The following is a 14,802-nucleotide window of genomic DNA, read 5'->3' on the forward strand; positions in this document are numbered from 1 at the left end:
CTTCTCCAAGGTCACTTCAAGGAGACCTTCCCCAACCACTCAATCAAAAACAGCAGCAGGTTCAGGGGCAGGCACTGGGGCACAGCAGCTTGGGCTGCTCCTCAGGATGCCCACATTCCATACGGGAGTACCTGGGGAGCCCCTGGCTCTGTTGCAGCTCCATCCTTCTGCGAATCATATTCCACCAAGCAGCACAAGTTCCCGTACACAGGTCCCTGCCACATGCACGGAGTTCTCGTCTGCTGTCCTCAGCTGGCCCAGCTCTGGACGCTGCAAGCATTTGAGATGCATGCCAAAAGATGGAAGATAGCTATTTCTTTCTCTCTCTTTCAAATCAAAGTAAATTTTAAAAACAAAATGTAAAAAGGCAGTCCCTGGTCCTTTTTCCTCTTGCTTGATTTTTCTTGATAGCTATTGCTACTACATATACACATTGTGTTATATTTCTCACTGGAACGAAGGCCTTTAAAGAAATTCAGGAAATTCGTCTTCCAAAATGGAGGTTGAGAATTTCTGCTGCGAAGAGCCAGACAGCAAATATTTAATACTTTGCAGGCTAGACGGTGTCTGTTAGCACTTAGACACTACTCAGTTTTGCCTTGCGGCACGAACACAGCCACAGACAACGCACAAACAAATGGGCATGTCAGTGTTCCAACAAAATTTTCCTTACAAAACGGGGTGAACAGCCAGCTGTGGCCTCTGAGCTATAGGTTACCATCCTATGCTCTCGAACAAGCTTGGCATGGAGCAGTCTGAATTACACAAGCACCTCTCTCTTGGTTTCTAGAGCTAGATTAAACAGATGATGGGAAATAGTGGCAGAGCAAGCTTATCTTCTACACATCTTCCACCAAAAATCCCATTTCAGGTAGTCTATTCCTGAATGTCTGTTTACTCTTACCACTATGAAGAATATAAACGATGTTCATTTGATCCTGGGTAGAAATGCCTTCAAGCTGGACCTTCACTTCATTTAGGGGGTTCACAATAATCATCCTTACAAAAACCTCTGTTCCATGTGTCCTAAGAAAGTCACCTAGTTCTCACTCAATACACCACTCAAGGTAACCAAATGAGAAAGCACGGAACATATCTAAGAAAGGACACTGGTTCATTCCGCATAGATGGTGAAAACTACAGCACACAGCAAGGAATGGCGCACTTTCACTCTGGACACCCAGACCCCTGGCCAAGGTCCTCACCCGCCTAGGGCAGAGAGCGGCCTGGTCAGCAACACCCTGTCTCCCTCTGTTGTCTTCACTGTGATACTCCTTCCAGCCCAACAAAGGCTAAGTCTGTGCACAAGGCCAGGTCTGTGCACAGCGACAAATGAGAAGTGTGCTGGTCCATCACTCCCCCTGTAGGGCTTTGATTCTGTGCCACCTGCTGGCCACAACTTCCAGGAAGAAGTCCCCTCAACCTGAGCTTCCATTCAGGGGAGGAGCAGATGTTTCTGGCGCTGAGTCACTGAAACCCTGCCTTACTGAGGCAGTCAGCACTCCTGTCAAGAGACCCTGGCCTGGCCCGGCGGCGTGGCCTAGCAGCTAAAGTCCTCACCTTGAATGCACCAGGATCCCAAATGGGCGCCGGTTCTAATCCCGGCAGCTCCACTTCCCATCCAGCTCCCTGCTTGTTTCCGGCTTCGGCACAGCACCGCCCATTGTGCTCACTTGGGGAGTGAATCATCGAACGGAAGATCTTCCTGTCTCTCCTCTCTGTATATCTGCCTTTCCAATAAAAATAAAATAAATCTTAGAAAAAAAAAAAAAGAGAGAGAGAGAGACCCTGGCCACCAAGAAGACTTACTGAAGGCTAGGCTTACTGTTTCCATTCCTGGTCCTCGGATACTTTTTTGATTCTCGTACTCACATTAGCTTTATTATTATGAGTGTTTCCTCTAAGCTAATTGAGATCCTTATTTAATTGGGGAATAGAGACACGACAAGTCTCAGTTGCTTATGTTCAATGAAATTACAAGCCGTTCAGACCGATGAAATCTGCATACAAAGTACATACCCCACACTGAAGCAGGACCCTGCTCTGCATGTGTACACAAGTTGACCTAAGTTATGTCTGAACAGATTTAAGCTACGCCAGTGTCCAAAATAAGAATGCAGGGTAAATATTAAAATACAAGGTAATCACTTCTGTCTCAAATGAAACCTGATTAGAAACCGAACAGCCTAAGAAATCAAACCACAATTCCTCAACTGACCAGCAAGAAGTACTAACTGTGAACATAGCTGCATATCCCTTCCCCTCTTAGTCCCTGCATGAGGAATTCAAAACACTCATAGAAGATGAATTGAAAAATAATTTTTATGCCAAAAAATTGAAAACTATGTGTACTTTTTCCATAACACACATTCTGCCATTTTGCATGCTCCTTTAAGGATCCTCAGGCCATTCTTTCCAATGTAACCAAGCAGTCTTAAAGTGCCCCTAATTTTGGAGAGGGAACTGGACATGCCAGAAATGTTAGTTTTCAATTAAGCTTATGTAACACGATGGACAACCAGCAGAGCTGCTATGAACATTTTAATTACAGCTCAGGTAGGAACTTCATTACCACTGATAAACCGTTCTAAATTGCAATGCCAACTTTTGCAAAAGAGTAACATTTTAATAATCTTCCTCAATGGGATATCTCAAGAACAATTCACATGTTAGAGAAGCCTTGGGAAACAATGCTGTTTGCACTGTGTAATTAAAATCTGAAGACAGCTGACTGGGGAATTTGGCAGTTTCTGTGTATCTGGTTTTTAAATTAAAAAAATCACTTATTAAAAAAATGCATAGAAAAAGAGAGAGATACAAAGGGAAGCAAGAATTAGTATGTATTTTAACGTATCGGGTTGGTTATAAAATAAAATATTGTTTTCTATTTATGAGAAATGAACATATATCCTACGTTGGAAAGTTACAATCTTTCCTCTAAAAGTTAAGATCTTGCTCCTGAAGAAACGGACATTCATCCCCTTCCTCCTCGTTGTGAACTGGCCACCAGTCCCTCAAAAGGATGAGCGGATGAACACGCACACTCTCTCGCTCTCTTCTCTTCTCTTGCTCCTTCCCTGCCTTCCTCCCTCCCATATTTTTCTGGCTAATACCATCCACCTAGGTGAATAACAGCATCACAAAGTCAGCTCAGAGCAGACACCTGTCCTGGTGCCAGCCTAAAACAGGGCCTGTAAGAGGCCAGCCAAAGACAGCCCTGTTCTTTCCACACTGTGAGAAACCAAAAAATAAGTGTGACAGTAGGACAAGATGCCTCCGATCAAATTAAATTGTATCTCAGTGACAGTGTACTGCTTAGTAAATCACTGTGAGCCAATGCTCAAGGCAACCTTGGTCAACACAAAAATATTTGTTGAATATTTACTATGTAGAAAGATGTATCATTTCATGTTCTTAACTGACAAACACAGTTACACGATATTAGTCCATAGCCAACATCATCTATACTTTCGAATTGCAATATAAATCTACTGAGCTGCTCATGTGCGCAAAGTGAAATGGAAGCTTCAAGATAAACTAAAAATAAACCCAAATGGAACTGTTTGTAGCACAGTAATAAAAATCATCAGCATGTACTGGAGTAATTTTTAAAAATCCAATATGTTGCTGTACTGCTAGAAAACAGAAGCAACTCAGAGCCTACACATCCCAGAGGCTTTGAGAAGACAGCCGGTGGGGGAAGGCACTGAGCACACGCACAGTGAACAGGTGAGCACACAAACAGCCTGGTCCGGAAGGCCAAAGAGGCCATCCGACAGGCCGGACAAACCACTGAGAGCCAGTGGCATCTGCGAGAGGCCATCCGACAGGCCGGACAAACCACTGAGAGCTGGTGGCATCTGCGAGAGGCCATCCGACAGGCCGGACAAACCACTGAGAGCCGGTGGCATCCGGGGTGCCTTGCCCCCTGGGTCCTCCCACAAGCACTGGTAAGTTAGTTACAAGATGGCTTACCCTGTCTGAACTCACAAAAGCATGAAAGAGCAGGAGTATGGTCATGTTGAGCACTCTGTTGCCAGGAACCAGAGCAGTGTCTGAAACTTCGTGGGCAAGCACACATTTGTGGGCCAAATGGAAAAGCACCAAAGCAAAAACTCAAATAAAGGGGGAAGGGAACGAACAGCACAAGATTCAGGATTCTAATACATATTCTTGAAGGTATCCTGAGTCAATTCCAAAATGTCAGGGAGCACACAGTGCTGTGCTAAGAGACAATTCCAGAGGTTCTGGCGTGGCCAAGATAGAGAGGGAAGACACCCTGGGGTGTGGGGAATAGTTAAAGCTTGAAAAAAGAGGAAGGAACAAGAGAGTCCACCAGAAGAAAAGCGCTCACTTCCAAGAGAACAGGCACCCATCCAGGGAAAGAAAAAGGACAAAACAGCTGGGGCCCAAGACTAGGACGGAAATCTGAGCATGGAAAAATTATTCACATCTAAGGACATCTGAGATGGGCAGCTAGGCTCTGAGACAAAGCTGGCCTTGAAGGAAGAGGCTGAGAAAGGCCTCACAGAAGACAGTGCTCCCTTGGGGCTGGAGGACAGGACACTATAGACAGGAAGGTAGGGACCAGCACAATACAATCTCAAGAGGTACCAGAGAAGGGCAAGGTCATGCTGAGAGGAGCCCACCCTGAGAAGGCCCAAACAGTCCTCAAAAAAAAACAGTAAAGATGGAAAAAACATACTTTATAAACAGGTACACAAGGAAAAAAAAGTCACTGCTAGAAAAACAAACAGCAAAGCCCCACCAGACACCCTGTGGACTTCAAGTCTCTCCTGTCCATCACCAGAGCTGAAACCAGCCTCTCCTGGCCAGCTTCTGTCTGCAGCAAAGAGGCGCCCTGAGACTCCTCCCACCGAGACGGCTCATTTTATCCCAGGGTCAAATCCAAGGGAAGCTTTTTATCCCTGACTAGCTGGACTTCTCTGTCATCCTCTTTACCTTGGTTCTTTACTAACATTTACACATGTACAAGCCATCCATGAAAAAAAGCTGAAAAAAAAAAAAGGAAGAAACACAAAACTCAAAACACAAAACAAGTTGGGCGGGCATCCCATAAGGGCACCAGGTTCAAAGTCCTGGCTGCTCTACTTCCCATCCAGGACCCTGATAACACACCTGAGCAAACCAGTAGAGGATGACCACAAGTTCTTGGGCTCCAGTACACACAGGAGATCCAGAGGAGGCTCCTGTTCCTGGCTTTGGATTGGCCCAGCTCCAGCCATCTGGGGGTGTGAACCAGTGAAAGACGATCTCTGTCTCTCCCTCTAACTAGGCCTTTCAAATAAATTAAAAAGTTTTAAAAAAAATCCTCAAACAAGATCTGCTGATTCACTCCCACAACCACCACCATCAAATTTCTTAGTGCTCTATGAACACATCCCAGGGCTCCACTTCCTAAGGCCCACTGTCTATTAAACTTTGATACAAAGTAACCCTGCCACTGTGGACCCCTCCTGGCTGCAATGCTCTCCCCTTCTGTCAATGTTCTCCTGCACGCCAGGACTCCAGTCTTCTCCATCCCACTTTAACAAAATCCTTTCTTGTTTATCATTCAGACCCAAGAGTTCCTCAGATCTCACTCTGGCCTCTCCTTTTCCTACTCTTCACCAGCTCCCTCAATTAGCTCATCAACTCCAAAAGCCTCATTAACAAACACAAAGGCAAATGTGGAAGTTCACCACAACCTTATCGTGCACCACACAAATTTCTCAAACCACAAATGAGACATCACCACTCTCATTGATGCAGTACCTACCAAAAACATATTTTAATAGAAGAGACGAGGTCAGCTTTTTGTTACCGTCTGAGACAAGAATAGAGGTCAGGTCAAGGAAAATAGTGCATTTGCCAGCTTTCCATTACTACGATGAAACACCTGAGACAAGCTACCTGTGAAAGAAATATAAGGTTATACCCTAGATAGCCTAAGAAACACCCCCCAGGTCCACCTTCTTAAAACCATAAGCGGACACAGGCTCCCCTGCTTAGTACCATCACCTTATGTCTTTGGAGTTCAAATTACCTGCATGAGGTCAAGAGCTAAATGCTGTTAAACCATAGCAAACGCAGTGGGATCTAGGATAGAAGTACCAGGAACCTTGAGCCAGCAGCTCCAACAGGGTGGGAAAGATGAAATACTGCTGCTTGAATTAACAATTAAAAAAAAAAAAAAAAATATATATATATATATATATATATATATATATATATATATATATATATCATTCCTATCTGAAAGAGTTGCCGTGGGAGGAGAGAGCAAGATCTTTCATCTGTTGATTCACTCTCCAAATGGTCCCAACAGCCAGAGCTAGACAAGTCCAAAGCCAGGAGCCAAGATCTTCTTCAGGGGCTCTCATGTGTATGCAGGGACCCAAGGACTTGGGCCATCTTCACTGCCTTCCTAGGCCATTAGAGCAGGGAGCTGGGTAAGCGGAGAAGCCACATAGGATGCTGGTACCACAGGCAGACGCTTAGCCTGCCATCCCATGGCACCAGTCCCTTGGCTCAACAATTTAAATGCCAGTCTCCCTGTGAGTTAGTGGTGGCACCCTGGCTGGCAGCGTGAGAATCCTCAAGCAGCGTGGAACAGTAAAGGACAACCACAATCTCCCAGATGAGCATCTTCAGTCCCAGTATGTCCTGAAATCCAGATCACTAACACAGTCAACTCAATTACCCTGGCCAAGAATAATCCAGCTTCTGCCGTCCCTCTCAGGAGGCATCTTCACCCAGCCATGCAACCAGAACCTGGCACAACTCTAACTGACCAGCTTCCCTGACTCATACACATCTTCAAGCTGCCCTCCCTACACCAACCCACTCTCTAAAGAGCAACCAACGCTCCTGACCTTCTTCTGCTCAAAGTTCTTCAACCATTTTCTCTGGGCCTCAGGGAGTCCAAACGCCATGCAACAGGAATCTTAAGACCTCACAGCACAGACCCTAGTACTGCCTGTCTTGCTTCTTGCCACTTCCTTCCCTTTACCTCCCCTTAAACTCCTGTTGTTTGTATCCAGTTGCTCCGCTATACCCCCTCTCCTCAACAAGATTCTGACTTGTGCCTTCTCAAGTCCTTCCTCTTGGAGGACTGTCCTCTCGGCGGCCACAGCTGGCCCCTTTCTGAGCCCCCATCATGGCCTGAATTATAATCCGTGGTTAAAACTATATGAGGTCAAGATGGAAGAGCAAGCTCATCAGGGGCTGACACAGGTAGCTGTGCTGTTTATCTCTGAATCCTCTGCACATTTTATAAATCCTGAAGTGCACTGAAAGTGACAAACAGGAAATGGATCAGGTCAGGCCTATGTGGCTTCCACAGCCCTCACTGCTCACTTACTCCTATCACAGTACTTATCGCCCTGCATGCTAACTGTTTCTCTCCACAGATTAGCAACATCTTGAAAGCTCTAATCTCTTATTTCCGCCATTTCCATGATGAAAATAGTGCCTGGTAATTACCAGGCATGTGGTTTTGAATGTTAAAAGGTTATTGAAGAAAAAAGAAAACTCTGGAAAGATATATCCCCATAGTACTAAGTATGGTTCTCTCTAAAGAAAGAAATGAGATTAGGGAAGCCATGAGAACGGGGAAATGAAAGCAGGGCCACAGCACCCACTGGCACAGCTGAGATCAGGCCTGGTAGGGAAACTTAAGGAACTCCCCTGCTGGTGAGCACTGGAGCTGGTGTTGGGGGTGGACCAGTCCAGGCAAAGCAAGGCTACAGCACTCCATGTCATGTTTATTTACCAGGTCTCAGGATAGGCCAGGATGAGCCAAGTTGCAGCACCTGCTAGCACGTAGAAGAGCCAGGACAGTATGTGGGCCACACCTGCCAGTGAGAGCCTTGCCAAGATGGGCAAAGACCCCAGCAGCACACACAAAATCCAGGACTGAGAACAGTCCTAACAGGAGAACTTAGGGGACTCCTAAATTCTTAAGATTCCTAAGGCTGCAGCTCCCACTGGTGAATGAAAGAACCAGTGCTGGGGGTGGTGAACCAGGCTGGGCAAGACTGCAGCACCCATCAGCATGCATGTGGGTTGGGTCTGGCAGTGTCAGACTGGGCTAGGCTGCAGCACCCACTGGGTCACATGACAACCAGATCTAGGGATAGGCCAGGAAGAACTAGTCTGCAGTGGGTGCCAGGACTGGGGGCCAGCCATGTCAGGTTCAGCTGCAGTACCCACAAGATCTGGGGCTAGGAGCAGGTCTAACTCCTGTCTAAGGGCAGACCAAGCTGCTCTAAGCTGCTACACCTATGGCACTTACAAGAACCAGAATGGGTGCAGGTTGGTCAGGCTAGGATGCAGCACGTGCTGGGACTGGGTACAAGTCATGTCAGGAAAGCGCAGGATCCTGGCCGGGAATGGGCCTCGTGGGGAAACTTTGAGCACTCTTCTGCTGGGCTATAGCTCAAGCTGGTAAGCACAACAGTCAGGGCTGGGGGTGGATCAGGCTGGGCTGGGCGGCAGCACCCACCAGCATACACGCAGGCTGGGTCTGGGGGCAGGCTGGGTCTGGGGGCAGGCTGGGCTGAGCTAAGCCACAGAACCCATGGTTGTGCATAAGAGATTGGTGGCATTTGGGATAGGACAGGCTAGGCCACAGCACAAGCTGGCATGAGCAAAAACCAGGGGCTGGGGGAAGACCTGGAGAGGATTATTGGTGTAGTCCTTACTAGGCTGTGACACCCACTGGTGTGTGAGAACCACGCCTGGGGTGGGCAGGGCTAGGCCACAGCACCAGTCGATTGGCATGAGAGATGCAGCTCGGGCAGAACTGACCAGGCAGCTGCATCCACTGATAAGTGTAATGGCTGGCACAGCTGAAAGACCAAACCTGTCCCTGCACTGGCTGATACACACAAGAATCAAGTCTGTGGTCATCACAGGTGAGGTTTCTTGGGGAACTCCCTAACTATAGATCACTGAACTGAAAACCCAGCGACAAAGAAAATCACAATAAATGTGGCCCACCTCTTGAGTGCACGTATCAGGACTGGGTTGTCTTACTTGCTGATGCCTGCACAGTGGACAGCATGCTCAAGTGCACAACTGAGGACAAAACAATCAGCTCATGGACAAGCAGAGGATCCCAAAGAAGATGTTGAACAACTCGTCTGGCCAAGTTTTGCAACAGGTGTCTGGGTCTGTGGATAAACTAAGGTAGATCTGTTCTATCAGTAGACCTTGGAAAGAATTTCTCAACGCTGGTGCAAAAAAAAAAAAAAAAAGCCAACAATGTCTTTGAACTATCAAAATCACTCAGGTAACATTTTCAGAACATTCTTCCCATCAAGTTCTCCAAGGTATCATCAAATGACTGCCCCCTTCCCCAACTGCTGATGTGGTTTGCTAACAAGGAGGAGCCCACTCCCCACTTGCCCCACTGTAGACATAGGAGTGTCCATACCTTGAACCTCCCCACCCTAGTTGGAGACCCACCTGGGCATGCATGCCTCTCTACTATGTAAACAATACTAAAAATAAAATTTTTAAATTTTAAAAAAGAACGGGAAAAGGAAACTGAGTAGCTTCCCTCCAACATCTCCATACTAACATGAGATGTTAGTACAATGTGCAGTATTTTTCCTGACATAAAATATCCCTGCATTACCAGCATGAAATTAAGAACATGGGCTGTAACCACTTGGTTCAAAATGCCCAAGACTAAGGCCATCCTCTGCCCCGATCCCAGCCCCCAAATGTCCAAGAAAGTTCTTGGAACTTGTAAAAACGACCACTGGCTCCGGCCAAGAGTCCAGACAATATTCGTCATACTCATGTGGTGGCCAACACTTCCCCACAGAAAGTCACATGCAACCCCCTGTGGAAACTGCCTAGTCCTAGGAGATCTACCAAACACCCTGGCAACAGGCCGGAGGCTGTGCGTGCTGGGCAGCGCACCCAGCATGGCCCACCTGTCTTTTTCCAATGCTACCGGGACTGAGCAACTCTGAGGCTACAAAAGCTACACAGACAGTGTGATCAAGCTCACAACTTGACATCAACGGTAAGATAGACAAGACCCAAGCTTAGATATAGATAGTTCTAGAACTAGCTGCTTCTGTTTCCAGTCAAAATAGAAAGCCAGCCAAACTCTCCAACCAAGTGAGCTTCAGACACCTGAAAAGCAACTTTGGTGAGCATCAATTCAAGCCTCTCTCTCAAAAAAAAAAAAAAAAGAAGAAGAAGGAAAGAAAGAAAAAGAAAGGGGACCAAAGATGAACCCCACGTGGGCTGCAGGCAGCAGAGAGGACACATGGAGAACTGCCTTTGAAAAAGGTCAAACCAGCTCTCTTTTGTTTAACCTCTCAAGTAGATAAAAAGGACCAGCTGTGAAGAATCACTGCATTGTTTCCCAACTAGAAAGGGAAAGTTTGGTAAAGCACAAAGACACAGAGCCAAGGCTCAATAGAATTTGCTCCGGAGGAAAGGAAAAAACTCAGTTAGGACATGGCGTTTTAGCAGCTTTAGATACACCAAACTTTCAAAATGTAAAATCTTTTCAAACGCCTAGCCTTTCCCCTTACAAAACGCTGATTCCGATTCTCCGAGTCAAAAATGGCATGCCCCACATCGCGTCTGATTTGAAGAGCTTCAACGCCGGCCTTTTTTTCTTCTCTCTCTTTGGAAACTCAACAATAACTGCTGAAAGTAAACCGCCCGATGAAAAATCCCCAGATGAGAAAACATTTCTATTCCACCCGACAGCGGCTGAGAAAATGTGATGCTCCCATTCAACCCTAAGCCCTTAGCAGTTTCTCAATAATTAAGAACTCTGCTCTTCATTCGAGAACTACATCTCCCCCACCCCCCCACCCCTTGCAGAGTTGAAGCCAGGGCGCTAAGAAGTCGCCATTGCCCGTAAGAACCAAAGATCGAAAGCCAGATTGCGCCTTGCACGAGCTCGGGCTCGCAGCCGGGCGCGGGTCGAGCGGCGCGGCCCCCACCAGGAGCACCCGCCGGCTGCAGGGACGGTTCACCGAGACGGAGCGGCTCGCAGGGGACACCTTGCGCGCTCTCCCGACCTCGCTCTGCTCCGAGGAGCCTCTGAGCTTGGTCTCTGAGGCCTGAGCCGCGCGGCCCCGCAGCCCAGAGCGAGGTGGGAAGGGGGGCCGCACTGGCCACGCACGCGGGCATCAGGAGGGCGCAGGCGAGGCAGGCGCAGGGCCAGACCCCATGGGGCTCCGGGCACGCAGGAACTGGGCCAGATACGAGCGAGGGCGCGTGGGGCGAGGAGGGATGCCAAGGTCCCGGACTCCCGGAGGCTGCTGAGGGGAGTTGGGGAGGGGGGGTCGTCGTGCCTGGGGCGCTAGGGGAGGCCCGGGCGCCACCTGCGGCCGGCTGCCCCGCGTCCGGGGAGCGCGCACCGGACAGCGCGGGGGTCGAAGGGCCGGGGCAGGAGGGGTGCAGGACGGAGGGATGCAGACGGGAGGACCGGGCCGCGACGGCGGGAAGCCCTGGCAGACGCAGGAGTCCACCGGGAGGATGCTGCGGAGCCCAGCACGGCCAGCGCCGCGGCCCGCAGTGGGCCCCACAGCCCGGCCGGAGCGCGCACGGCGCGCTGCAGCAACTTCACTTGGCCGCGGGGCCACTGGGGGGCCCAGCTCCGCGTCCAGCCGACCCCCGCCCCCAGGCCCCCGGCGGCCGCCCGAGCCGGACCCCGGCGGAGAAGGGCATCCCGGGCTGCGCAGCGGAGCCGGCCGCAGCCCGCACTCACCGCTCCGCGGTCCCGCCGCCGGCGCCGAGGCAGCGCGCCCAGCTCCATGGTCCCGCCGCGCCGCGGCCGCCCGGCGCCCCCTCCCGCACCACACCGCACGCAGCGGCGCGAGCGACGCCGCCTCCGGCCGGGCCACAGCCGCGGCCACGCCCCCTCCCGGCAGGGGGCCCGGCGCCAGCCGGAGGGCGGCTCCGCGGCGGGCTCCACCAACCAGGGCCCAGTGCCAGGGCCGCTTCGCCACGATTGGCAAGCGCGTCGGCCAATGGGGAGCCGGCAGGAGCGCGGCGCGTCGGCGCCGAGGGGCGGGGGATTGCGGAGGCGGCGGCTCTCGCCCTTGGTCCTCCGCCCCCGCTCGGGATGTCTGAGGTCCGAGTCCTTTCCAGTGCGGGAAGGTGGGCAGGCTGCGGCCTGAGTTTGGGGCATGCACCCGTCGCGCTTCCACCTGTGCTCCCGTCTTACCTAAGTGCTCCTGGAAGTCGGGGTGTGTGTGTCGCCACACGTCCTGTGGGGTGGAAGGTTGCCGTTCGCTTTCGGACGTGCTCAGACCCGTCAACATTCGGCTTCCAGAAACTGCCCCCATCTTCTCCCGCTACAGATTCTTCTACCCTTGCCGTTGGCCCTTTCTGCCTGACAGGGGAATCGCGCAGCAGCCGTTGGACATCTCTGAAGCCGCCCATCTAATCCCCAGTTCATTTCAGTGAAACCTAGCCAGGTGGTACCCGAAGATTTTGGAGAAGAGAGGAATAAACTTAAGAAAAATGAAAGGCGGAGGGGAAGAAAGGAGGAGAAAAGGCAAAAATGTTCTCCTAGGTTCTGAAAGGAAGGCATTGAAAAATACCGAATGGAAATAGCTTTATTTTACTTGATTTTGGTCTTTCTGATTTAAAAATAACATTACTAAGTTGAAAAACCTTGGGGGTTGGGAGGACTTTATGTTCCACTAGAGTTCAAGAAAAACTCGTGTGATAATTATCTCTATCTCTTCCAGCCAATGACGCAGAAACTGGTGGAAATGATTAGCAGTTGGTAACGAGTGTAGCGAAATGTGCATGCAGCCCCAGAAATGCAGTAGATCCATCATCCCGCCCTCGTTCTAGAAGGTCTAGTCTAGTCCGCTATGTTACTTTCAATGGAAGGATTTTAAAAGCTGCCTTTAGAGATGTCTGTTTCCAGATTGTGCCAAATAAAACATACTGGTCATTGATAAGATAAATGGATTTAATGGCGTTTGGAATAAAAATACTAACATGATACGTTTCTGCTGGCTTCAAAGCTGAATTGACATTCAAATTAAAGTGGCTTTCCTTGTTTCATCTTCGCTTACCCAGAGGAATAGCTTCCATGTCTATATTTAGGTCATTGATTTAGAACGCAAAAATTATGAAGGCAAGGAGAGCCTGCGTGTGTTTTTCAGGGCTGCTAATCATGATTTCTGGCTCCCCACCCCTTAAGTGGCCTGGTAGGAACAGTGCCTTGCTTAGTTTGCACCCACAATTATCCTTCAGTCACATGGTCGTATTCAGCATTGTTCCATGTAGGTCAGCCTTGTCCATCTAATTAGATCATCAGTTCCAAAGGGCAAGAGCCTTTTACACTCCCTTCCTCGCCCTCACAGTGCATAGCACAGTGCTGCACATGTACAGAATACAACCTCACTTAGTTCTGTGCCCATAATAAAGGCAATCATTCCAGATGTACAAGCAGTGTTCACAAAGTTCATGGGAAGTGAGCATTATGAAAACGCATAAATTTTCTCAAAAACAATATCAGAATAATCTCAACTTTGAATTCCATTTTCCTGTCTGTTGAAGTCTTCTTATAGGACTTGGTGAAACTCTTAAGAAAAACATTTATTTATTATTTGAAAGGAAGATTTACATTGAAAAAGAGACAAGAGATTTTCCATCCATTGGCTCACTGCCCAAATGGCCTCAATATCTGGGGCTGGGACAGGCCAAAGCAAGGAACTAGGAGCCAAGAGCTTCCTTTGGGTCTCCCGCAAAGATGCATGGGCCCAAGGGCTTGAGCTATACTCCACTGCTTTCCCAGTCCATACGCAGGGTATTGAATTAGAAGTGAAGCTGCTGGCACCAGAACCAACACCCATATGCAATGTCATCACTGCATGGTGGAAGATTAGCCTGTTGACCCACCGTGCCAGCCTGTGAAACATTTCTTGCAATGAAAGTTAGAGTAGTCTAATTGAGGACTATGCCCATCACTAGCTGATACCTCACTCCTGAGAAGTGCTTTGGAAATGTAGGATCATGAACTGATTTGATTGCCTATCACAGAAGCTTGACTTCAGTGCTTAACAATAGCGGCGTTTCTTAGCCCAAGGAGTCTGCAGGGAGACTTGTGTAGCATCCCCGCAGTGCTACAATCTCAGGCTCCTTCCAGCACTTGGCCCTGCCATCCTGCATGGACTGGCTTTTTTTTTCATCCTTCCAAGATGGCTGCCATTGCTAGGGATTGCATCATACTCTGGAAAACGGCAGAAGACAAAAGATCAAAGCGATACATGTCAGTCAAGTCTGCTCTGTTTAACAACTTTTATAGGAAACACCAACCAGCACCTTCTGTTTGCTTCGTATTGGCCATACCTGTGTCATATGACCACCCCTGTCTGCACAGGAGCCTGAAACACTAAGAATTTTGATCTGAGAACTTATCTGAAGATAAAGTGATGGGTCTGTTAGTAAGACACAAGGACAATGCAGATGCTGGTTATGGTAGTAGCAGTAACTACCCTAGTTGCCAAATAAATAAATTCTTGATTAACCTCACTCGGTTCATGAGCAGACTCACTTTTAAAAAGAAAGCCGTAGGGCCCGGCGGCGTGGCCTAGCGGCTAAGGTCCTCGCCTTGAATGCCCCGGGATCCCATATGGGCGCTGGTTCTAATCCTGGCAGCTCCACTTCCCATCCAGCTCCCTGCTTCTGGCCTGGGAAAGCAGTCGAGGACGGCCCAAAGCTTTGGGACCCTGCACCCATGTGGGAGACCTGGAAGAGGTTCCTGGTTCCTGGCTTCGGATCGGCGCGCACCGACCCGTT

At 49.1% G+C, this 14,802-nt stretch overlaps 1 protein-coding gene across 2 annotated transcripts in view; it reads right to left on the reverse strand.

Moving 5' to 3' along the window:
* WASF3 (WASP family member 3) overlaps positions 1-11,885 on the reverse strand; it is a 104,930-nt gene extending 93,045 nt beyond the window's left edge. For both annotated transcript variants that reach the window (XM_058670942.1, XM_058670941.1), the window contains exon 1: positions 11,750-11,885. The gene's annotated coding sequence lies outside the window, so the exon portion shown is untranslated. The remainder of the gene's footprint in view (positions 1-11,749) is intronic.
* Positions 11,886-14,802: the final 2,917 nt, after the last annotated feature.

This window comes from Ochotona princeps, chromosome 12, assembly GCF_030435755.1.
Source record: "Ochotona princeps isolate mOchPri1 chromosome 12, mOchPri1.hap1, whole genome shotgun sequence".
NCBI classification, from domain to species: Eukaryota; Metazoa; Chordata; class Mammalia; order Lagomorpha; family Ochotonidae; genus Ochotona; species Ochotona princeps.